At 41.3% G+C, this 10,615-nt stretch overlaps 1 protein-coding gene across 4 annotated transcripts in view; it reads right to left on the bottom strand.

The window, feature by feature from the left end:
* Window positions 1-10,615, bottom strand: part of LOC103259600 (up-regulator of cell proliferation) — a 59,248-nt gene that overhangs the window by 46,064 nt on the left and 2,569 nt on the right. Inside the window, exon 1 of one of the 4 annotated variants that reach the window (XM_021711912.1) lies at window positions 298-376. The exons of the other annotated variants lie outside the window; for them this stretch is intronic. The gene's annotated coding sequence lies outside the window, so the exon portion shown is untranslated. Of the gene's footprint in view, window positions 1-297; window positions 377-10,615 lie in introns of those variants that run through there. 4 annotated transcript variants of the gene reach the window in all.

The raw sequence follows: 10,615 nt of genomic DNA, 5'->3' as shown, positions 1-10,615 counted from the left end.
CAACTCAAAAAAAAAAAAAAAAAAAGAAGTCAGATTATACTTGTTCACAGATGACATGATACTATATTGAGAAAAACCTTAATAGTCCACCCAAAGGGTTGGAAGTATTGGTTCATCTATAATCCCAGTGCTTTGGGAGGCCAAGGTAGGAGGATTACTTGAGGCCAGGCAGTTGAGACCAGCCTGGGCAAGATAGAGAGAGACCCTGTCTCTATAAAAAAAACTTAACAATTAGCCAGGCATGGTGGTACATGCCTGTAATCCTAGCTACTAATAAGGCTGAGACAGGAGAATGGCTTGAACCTAGGAGTTGGAGGCTGCAGTGAGCTATGATCACGCCACTGCACTCTAGCCTGGGTGACAGAGCAGCACCTTGTCTTTAAAAAAAAAAAAAAGGCTGTGCACAGTAATTCATACCTATAATCCCAGCACTTTGGGAGGCCGAAGTGGGAGCACTGCTTGAGCCCAGGAGTTCAAAGCCAGCCTGGGCAATATAGTAAGACCTTGTCTCTACCAAAAAGCCAAAGAATTAGCTGGGCGTGGTGGTGCATGCCTGTAGTTCCAGCTACTTGGGAGACTGAGGCTAAAGGATTGCCTGAGCCCAAGAAATGGAGGCTACCTGCCACTGCAGGTAGCCTGGATGACAGAGTGAGACCCCACCTCAAAAAATAAGAAAGAAGAAAAAAGTCCATCAAAACACATTAGAACTGATAAATGAATTCAGTAAAGTGGTTGCAGGATACAAAATCAACAAACAAAAGTCAGGAGCATTTTCTATACATTAGCACTGAACAATCTGAAAACAGAAATCAAGAAAGAAATCCCATCTACAATAATAACCAAAAAAAAAAAAAACCAAACAAACAAAAACACCACCTAGGAATAAATTTAACCAAATAAATAGAAGATCTCTATAATGAAAACTATAAATCACTGATGAAAGAAATTAAAGAGGACACACAAAAAATGGAAAAACAGTCCAAGCCCATGGATAAGAGAAACCAACATTGTTAAAATGTCCATCCAAGGCAGGTTGTGGTGGCTCCTGCCTATAATCCCTGCACTTTGGGAGGTTGAGGTGAGAATATTGCCTGAGCCCACAGGTTTGAGATCAGCCTGGGCACCTTGGCGAGACCTCATTCTACAATAAATAAAAATATTAGTTGGGTATGGTGGCACATGCCTGTAGTTCCAGCTACTTGGAAGGTTGAGGCAGAAGGATAATCTGAGCCCAGAAGGTTGAGGCTGTGGTGGCCGTGAGTGTGCCACTGCACTCCAGCCTGGGCAACAGAGTGAGACTCCAACTAAAAAAAAAAAAAAATCCATCCATACTACCCAAAGTGATCTACAGATTCAGTGCAATCACTATGAAAATGCCAATGACATTCTTCACAGAAATACAGAAAACAATTCATATGGAACCACCAACAACTCTGAATATCAAAGCAATCATAAGGAAAAAGAGCAAAGCTAGAGACATCATACTACTAAACTTCTAAATATATTACAAGGCTATAGTAACCAAGGCAGCATGGTAGTGGCATAAAAACAGACACAGACCAATGGAATGGAATGCAGAACTCAGATATAAATCCATGTATATTCTCAGCCTTGTTTTTGACAAAGGTGACAAGAACATACACTGGATAAGTGTCAGTCTTGTCAATAAATGGTACCGGGAAAACTGGACATCCATATGCAGAAGAATGATACTATATTCCTAACTTTTACCATATATAAGGACAAATAAAAAATGGATTTAAGACTTAAATATGAAACCTGAAACTATGAAACTACAAAAGAAAATATGAGGGAAATGCTTCAAGACATTGGTCTGGGCAAAGATTTTTCTTGGGTAAGATCTCAAAAGCAGGCTGGGCATGGTGGCTCATGCCTATAATCTCAGCACTTTGGGAGGCAGAGGTGAGAGGATTACCTGAGCCCAGGGATTTGAGACCAGTCTGGGCAACTTGGCAAGACCTCGTTTCTACAATAAATCAAAAAATAGCTAGGTATGATGGTGAGTGCCTGTGGTTCTAGCTACTTGGAAGAGTGAGGTGGAAGGATCACCTGAGCCCAGCAGGTGCAAGCTGCGGTGGCCATGAGTGTGCCACTACACTCCAGTCTGGATGACAGAGTGAGGCTCCAACTCCAAAAAAAAAAGACCTCAAAAAACACAGGTAACAAAAGCAAACTGGATAAATGATATTACATCAAGAAACAACTGAGTAAGGATACAACCTATAGGAGAACATATTTGCAAACAATTATTTTTCTTTGAGTCAGAGTCTCACTCTGTTATCCAGGTTGAAGTGCAGTGGCATACTCATGGCCACTGCAGTCTCAACCTGCTGGGCTCAGGCAATCCTTCTGCTTCAGCCTTCTAGCTAGAACTTCAGGTATGTACCACCACGCCCAGCTAAATTTTTTTAATTTATTGTAGAGACGACAGATTACCATGTTGCCCAGGCTGGTCTCGAACCCATGGGCTCAGCTAATCCTCTTGCCTCTGCCTCCCAAAGTGCTGGGATTACAGGTGAGAGCCACTGCCCCTGGCTGCAAACAGTTTGGCAGGCCTGTAAAATGTTAAATATTTTAAGGTGTGACCCGATAATATCATAAGTATCTACCCAGGAGAAATAAAAACATGTTCACACAAATACTTGTTTGTGATTGCTCAAAGCATCATTATGCCTAATAACCAAATAGTGGAATCAATCTAAATACCTAGGAACTGGTGAATGGATAAATACAATGAGATATATCCATACAATGGAATACTATTAGACAATTAAAAGAAACAAAGTGTTGATTCATGGAACTATCAACATTGTTGAACTTCAAGAACAGTATGCTAAGTGCTGTGATATGAATGTATTCCCCAAAACCCATGTGTTGGAAACTTAATCCCCAATGCAATAGTGTTGGGAGGTAGGGCTTTTGGGGAGCTGTTTAGGGCATGAGGGCTATGCCCTCACTAAAGGATTAATGCCATTATAAAAAGGTTTCACAGCAGTGAGTTCGCTCTCTTCTGCTCTTCTGTTATGGGAGGACACAGAGCACATCACTTTTTGTCCTTCGGCCTTCTACCAGGTATGGATGCATTAAGACTTTCACCAGCCGTGCAGAGTGGCCTGCACCTGTAGTCCCAGCTACTCAAGAGGCTGAGGTGGGAGGATCACTTGAGCTCAGGAGTCCAAGTCCAGCCTGGGCAACACAGTGAGATCCCATCTCTAAAAAAAATAGATAAATAGTCAAGTAAAACACTGCAAAAGAAGGCCCTCACCAGACGCCAGATGGCAGTGCCTTGATCTTGGACTTTCTAACCAACAAAACTGTGAGAAAAAATTTGTTTTTTATAAACTGTCCAGCCTCGAGTATTCTGTTACATCAGCATAAAACAAACTAAGGCCTAGTAAAAAGAGCCAGACATAGGAGATCACATGTTGCATAATTCTCTTTATATGAAATGACCAGAAAAATCAAATCCAAAGAGAAAGAAAGCAAAGGCCTGGGTCTGGGGGTTAGAGTATAAATTAACTGCAAACAGGCATGAGAAATCTTTGAAGGATGATGGAAGTGTCCTAATCTCATATTGTAGTGAAGTTTGCACAAGTCCAAATTCACTAAAAATTGCTGAATTAATATTTAAGATAGATAAATTTTATGGTATATAAATAAAGTTTTTTTAAATTTTTTTGAGTTGGAGTCTCACTCTGTTGCCCAGGCTGGAGTGCAGTGGCATATTTATGCCACTGCAGCCTTAACCTGCTGGGCTCAGGAGATCCTTCCATCTCAGCCTTCTAAGTAGCTGGAACTATAGGTGCGTGCTACCACACCTGGCTTATTTTTTTATTTATTGTAGAGATGAGGTCTCAAGTTGCCCAAGCTGGCCTTAAACCCCTGAGCTCAGGCAATCATCTCGCCTTGGCCTCTCAAAGTGCCGGGATTACAGGCTTGAGCCACCACAGCCAGCTAAATAAAACTATTTTTAAAAATTCAAGCCAGGCATGGTGGCTCACACCTGTAATCCAAGCACTTTGGGAGTCTAAGTGGGAGGATCACTTGAAGTCAAAGGTTCAAGACCAACCTGGGCAACATAGTGAGACCTCATCTTTAAAAAAAAAAATTTAGTTAGGGTGGTGCACGCTTGTAATCCTAGTTACTTGGGAGGCTGAGGTGGAAGGATCATTTGAACCCAGGAGTTGGAGGTTGCAGTGAACTACAACTGTACCACTACACTCTGGACACATGACAAAGTAAGACCTTGTTACCTTGTTGCCTTGTTCTTCAATCACATATAACTCACTCACGTATAACCACACTGTTCTATTGTAGTTTTGGAGCAAGTTTTGAAACCAGAAAGTGTAAGTCCTCCAGCTTTGTTCTTTTTGAAAACTATTTTGAGCAGGATCTCTTGAAATTTTATCTGAATTTTAGGAAAGGTTTTTCAATTTCTGCTAAACCATTATTGAGATTTTGATAGGAATTGCATTGTATTTGGAGCTCACATTGGGTAATAGTGACATCTTAGCAATATTAACTCATCTAATTCACGAACATAGGATGTCTTTCCTTTTATGTATTTATTCTTCAATATTTTTTAGTAATCTGTAAGACTCCCTAATGGGAAGAATGCTAAACTATTTCTTGCAGGACCAGTCTAGTGGTAACAAACTCCCTCAGGTTTTTTGTTTTTTTAAATCTGTGAATGTCTTAATTACTTTTTGAGTCAGATTCTCATTCTGATATGCTCTCAGCCACCACTGCCTCAGCCTGCTGGGCTCAGGTGATCCTTCCGTCTCAGACTTCAAAGTAGCTGGAACCACAGGCATGCACCACCATGCCTGGCTAATTTTGTCTTGTTTTGTTTTTTGAGTTGGAGTCTCACTCTGTTGCCCAGGCTGGAGTGCAGTGGCATGCTCACGGACACCACAACCTCAACCTGCTGAGCTCAGGCGATCCTTCCGCCTCAGTCTTCCAAGTAGCTGGGACTACAGGCATGCGCCACCATGCCCGGCTAATTTTTTGATTTATTGTAGAGATGAGGTCTTTGCGAAGTTGCCCAGGCTGGTCTCGAACCCATGGACTCAGGCAATCCTCTCAAACTGGCCTCTCAAAGTGCTGGGATTATAGGCATGAGCCACCATGCCCAGCCTAATTTTGTAATTTTATCGTAGAGGTGAAGTCTTGCCAAGTTTCCCAGGCTGATCTCAAACCTCTGGGTTCAGGCAATCCTCTCACCTCTACTTCCCAAAAAGTGGTGGGATTACAGACATGAGCCACTGCATATGGTAAATGTCTTAATTACTTTTAAAGGACAATTTGGCAGGCATAGAACTCTTGGTTGACAATTTTTTCTTTAAGCACTTTGAATACTGCCTGCTGGCCTTAAAAGTTTCTGGTGATAAATCTGCCGATAATCTTATTGAAGACTCCTTGAATTTGATGAATCATTTCCCCCTTCATTCTTTCAAAATTATTTGTTTTGGGCTTTTAAAAGTTTAATTATTTGTGGGTCTCTTTGAGTTCCTCTCATTTGGAGTTCACTGTGCTACTTCAATGTATATATTCATCTTTAATGACATGAGACATTTTCAGCCCTTATTTCTTCAAATAACCTCTCTCTTTTTCTTCTCTCCTGGGACTCCGGCAATGTATATGTTGGTGGGCTTGATAGTGTCTAGCAGGTCCCCTAGGCTCTGTCGGCTTTTCTTCAATCTTTTTTCTTTCTTTCCTTCAGATTTGATAATTTCCACCATCCTATCTTCAAGTTCGCTGATTCACTCTTTTTCCTATTCAAATTTGCCTTTAAATCCCTCTAGTTATTTATTTTATTTGAGTCAGAATCTCATTTTGTCACCCAGTAGCTCACTGCAGTAGCTCACTGCAGCCTTGACCTCCTAGTTGTCGGCAATTCTTCTGCCTCAGTCTCTTGAGTAGCTGGAACTACATATGCACACCACCGCTAGTTTTTTTATTTTTTCATGGAGATGAGGTCTCCCTGTTGCCTAGGCTGGTCTCAAACTCCTGGGCTCAAGCAATACTCTCACCTTGGGCTCCCAAAGAGCTGGAATTACAGGCATAAGCCACCACACCTGGTCAATTTTTTAACTTCAATTATACTTTTCAGCTCCCAAATTATTTTTTGGTTCCTTTTTAGTTTTTCTATCTCTTTACTGATATTGCTATTTGTTCATACATTTTTTAAAAACTTTCTCTTAGGTTGTTTTTTTTTTTTGAGTAGGAGTCTTACTCTGTTGCCCAGGCCGGAGTGTAGTAGTATGCTCACAGCCACTGCAACCTCAACCTGCTGGACTCAGGTGATCCTTCTGCCTCAGCCTTCCAAGTAGCTTGAACTACAGTGCATGCCACTATGCCTGGCTAATCTGTTGATTTATTGTAGACACAAGATCTTGTCAAATTGCTCAAGATTTGAACTCAAGCAATTCTCTCGCCTCTGCTTCCCACAGTGCTGGGGTTACAGGCATGAGCCATCACACCTGGCTATCTTTTAATTCTCTAAACACTATTTTAAAGTCTTTGTGCAGTAGATCTACCTTGAGGTCTTCTTCAGAAACAGTTACCACTGTCTGTCCTTAAACAGGTCATATTTTCCTTTTTGTTTGTATGCCTTATTTTGTTGAATTAATAATTTGGTAAATCTGAAACTCAGATTATCCCCCTTCCCCAGAATATACTGTTTTTTGTTATTGTGTTTGATTGTTGTAGGCTGCCTCTGTGCTGAGGATGAGCCTGAAATATAAACTGAAGGTCTTTACAGGTCTTTTCTGAGTCTGTGCCTTTCTCTGGGTATTTGTGTTTACTTACTAACTTTCCCACTGAGTTTGTTTTTTTAATATACTCTTTTTAAATGTCTAGCTCCCAAGAGGAAAAAGAGAAAAATGAATGGGGGGGGGGGAAGGCACTAGACCTTTAAGTCCCTCACACAACAACTTCAACAGAGGGAAAGGGGCTTGCAACAAAGAAAGGGATGTGCATCTGCAAGCCAAGAAGAGAGGCTTCAGAACAAACCAAATCTGTTAATATCTTGGTCTTGGACTTCTACCTTCCAAAACCGTGAGAAAATAAAGTTCTGTTGCTTAAGCAGCCCAGTATATGGTATTTTTTATGACAGACCTAGCATATAATTACAGGTTCCTTTAGCTCAAGGTTTGTCATGAAGTTGCAGTCAAGATGTCAGCCAGGATCACCTTAAGGCCTTACTGAAGAATAATCCAAACATGTTTGTTTGCAGGTTACCGTGTCTTGTAGGCTGTTGGACTGAGGGCCCCAGTTTCTCACTGACTGTTGCTAGGAGGTCTCCCTCATTTCCTTGCCACATGAACCTCCACAGGGTATCTCTCAATAAGGAAGCTGGTTTCCATCAGAACAAATAAGTCAAGGGAACAAGAGAGAGAGAATGAGAGAGCCTGTGCAAGATGGAAGCTAGACTGTTGCTTACTCTAATCTCAGAAAAAGCATCCCATCATCTTTTCTGTTCATTAGAAGTGTTCCTGGTGGGCATGGTGGCACACACCTGTAATCCCAATACTTTAGGAGACAGAGGCGAGAGGATTGCCTGAGCTCAGGGGTTTCAGGCCTGCCTGGGCAACCTGGTGAAACCTCATCTGTACAATAAATAAAAAAATTAGCCAGGCATGGTGGCATGTGCCTGTGGTTCCAGTTACTTGGAAGGCTGAGGTGGAAGGATCACCTGAGGCCAGGAGGTCAAGACTGCAGTGGCCATGAGTGAGCCACTGCACTCCAGCCTGGCAGAGTAAGACTCCAACTCAAAAAAAGAAATGTTCCTAAACCCAGCCCACATTCAAGAGGAGGAGATTACACAAAGGTGTTAATATTAGGAGACTGGGATCACTGAGTGCCATCTAAGAGGCTACCTACAACAAACTCTCAATAGCCAATTTGAGCAACAATTTGAGCAACAGAATAATAATAGTTATATATTAAAATCCATAGAATACAATATCGATGAGTCTATACTGATATAAACAAAATAATTTTTAAAAATAAGAGAAAAAGGGCAGCTCTTCTTCATAGTATCCCATTTAATAAATGTAGAAAGAGAAACAGAAACAGAAAATTATCATTTGACCAGGCTGGGCAACATAACAAGACCTCATCTCTACAAAAAAAATAAAAAATATTAGCCAGGTGTAGTGGTGCATGCCCATAGTCCGAGATACTGAGGTAGTAGGACCACTTAAGCCCAGGAGTTGGAGGCTACAGTGAGCTGTAATCATGCCACTGCACTGCAGCCTGGGTAACAGAGTGAGATCCTGAGAAAGAAAGAAAAGAAAAAAGAAAAGAAAAGGAAGAAAGAGTGAGATCCTGATAAAAGAAAGAGTAAGATCCTGATGAAAGAGTGAGATCCTGACAAAAGAAAATAAAAAATAAAAAAATTACCTTTCTAATCCTTTATTATAAACCGGTAAGCATGTTTCCCTGAGATTTGTAAGCTGTTCTAGAAAATTATTGACCCTGAAGAGGGGGATATGGAAACCTTCGACATAGTCAGTTGGTCAGAAGGAAAAGTGCAACCTGAGACTTGCAATTGGCATCTGAAGTGGGGTAGTCTTGTGAAACTGAGACCTTAACCTGTGGGAGTCTGCCTGCACTAACTCTAGTAAGTGACTGTCAGAATTGAATTAAATTGTAGACCAGCTGCTGTCTGGAGAGCTAAATAATTGGTTGATGTGAGGGGGAAAAACATCTTGTTTGTTTATTTGAGTTGGAGTCTCACTCTGTCACCCAGGCTGGAGTACAGTGGTACACTACTCAAGGCCACTGCAACCTTGACCTGCTGGGCTCAGGCAATCCTTCCCCCTCAGCCTTCCAAGTAGCTGGAACCACAGGCACGTGCCACCATGCCCGGCTAATTTTTTATTTGCCTATTTATTATAGAGTCAAGGTCTTGTCAAGTTGCCCAGGTTGGTCTCAAACACCTGGGCTCAGGCAATCCTCTAGCCTCCACCTCCCTAAGAATAGGGATTACAGGCGTGAGCCACCACGTCCAGCTACATCTTATTTATTTGGTCTCACAAATGTTCTGAGTAAAAAGAGTTCAGAATTAGCATAATGATTTCAAGGTGCATCCACTGGTATGTATTGAATTGTGCCCCCAAAAGGATGCTGAAGTACTAACCCCCAGTATCTATGCATGGGATCTTATTTGGAAACCCAAGTATTTGAAGATGATCAGGTTAAGATGAGGTCATTAGGGTCGGTCCTAATTCAATATGATTGAATTACAAAAAGGAAAAATTTGGACATAGACACAGACATGCACAGAGGAAAGTCAATGTGAGAGCACCATGTACAAGTGAAAGAATGAGGCCACCAGGAATTAGGAGAGAAGCATGGAAAAGATTCTCCCACACAACTCTCAGGGGGAATTAACTGTTGATATCTTGATTTCAAACTTAGAGTCTCCAGAACTGTGACACAATAACTGTGACATCTAGTTTGTGGTGGTACCTTGTTACAGTAACCTGAAAAATCTAATACATCAGTACTTCATTCAAAAAAATATACCACCAAAAAAAAGAAAATAAAAGAAAAAAGAGAAAAAGAAAAAAAATACACCATTGTGTGGATATATCACATTTTGTTTATTCATGAACATGTGGGTTGTTTTGACCTTTTGGCTAACAAGAACAATGCTCCTATAAATATTCATGTCCATTTTTCTGTGTGCACATATTTTAATTTCTCGAGTATACCTAAGACCACATTACAAAGTCATATGATTAACTCTAGCTTAACTTCCAGAGGAACTACCAAACTGTTTTCCAAAAATGACTGCACAATTTTACATTGCCACCAGAACGTATGAGGGTACCAGCGTCTCCAAATCCTTGTAAACACTTGTCTGTCCCCTTGATTACAGCCATCCTAGGTGTGAAGTGATAGTTCATTGTGGTTTTGATTTGCATATCCCTAAAGACCAATGGTTTTATAAATGTGCTTGTTTCCCAGTTGTGTATCTTCTTGGAGGAAATATCTACTCTAATATTTTGCTCAGTTCTTAATTAGGTTGTTGTTTATTGAATCATTTATATATTTATATATTCTGGATCCTAAACCTTATGATATGATTTGCAAATATTTTCTCACATTCTGTGAGGTTTTTTTATTACTTTTATTTTATTTTTTGAGTTGGAGTCTCACTCTTGTACCCAGACTGGTGTGCAGTAGCATGCTCACAGCCACCGCAGCCTCGACCTCCTGGCTTAGGCAACTCCTCCGCCTCAGTCTTCCAAGTAGCTGTAACTACAGATGCATGACACCATGCCCGGCTAATTTTTTTGTGTATGATTTATTATAGAGACAAGGTCTCACCAAGTTGCCGAGGTTGTTCTCAAACCCCTGGGGCAGGCAATCCTCTTGCCTCGGCCTCCCAAAGTGCTGGGACTACAGGCTGAGCCACCGCGCCCAGTCAATTTTTTAAATCCCTCTGCTTCAGCCTTCCAAGTAGCTGGAACTACAGGCATGTGCCACCACGCCTGGCTAATTTTTTTATTGTAGACATGAGGTCTTGCCAAGTCTCCCAGGCTGGTCTCAAACCTGTGGGCTCAGGCAATCCTCTCACCTT

This window comes from Carlito syrichta, unplaced genomic scaffold (assembly GCF_000164805.1).
Source record: "Carlito syrichta isolate Samal-C Ts95f unplaced genomic scaffold, Tarsius_syrichta-2.0.1 Scaffold302911, whole genome shotgun sequence".
NCBI lineage: Eukaryota > Metazoa > Chordata > Mammalia > Primates > Tarsiidae > Carlito > Carlito syrichta.
The sequence above is the reverse complement of the archived record's forward strand: the minus strand, read 5'-3'. Positions and strand labels throughout refer to the sequence as shown.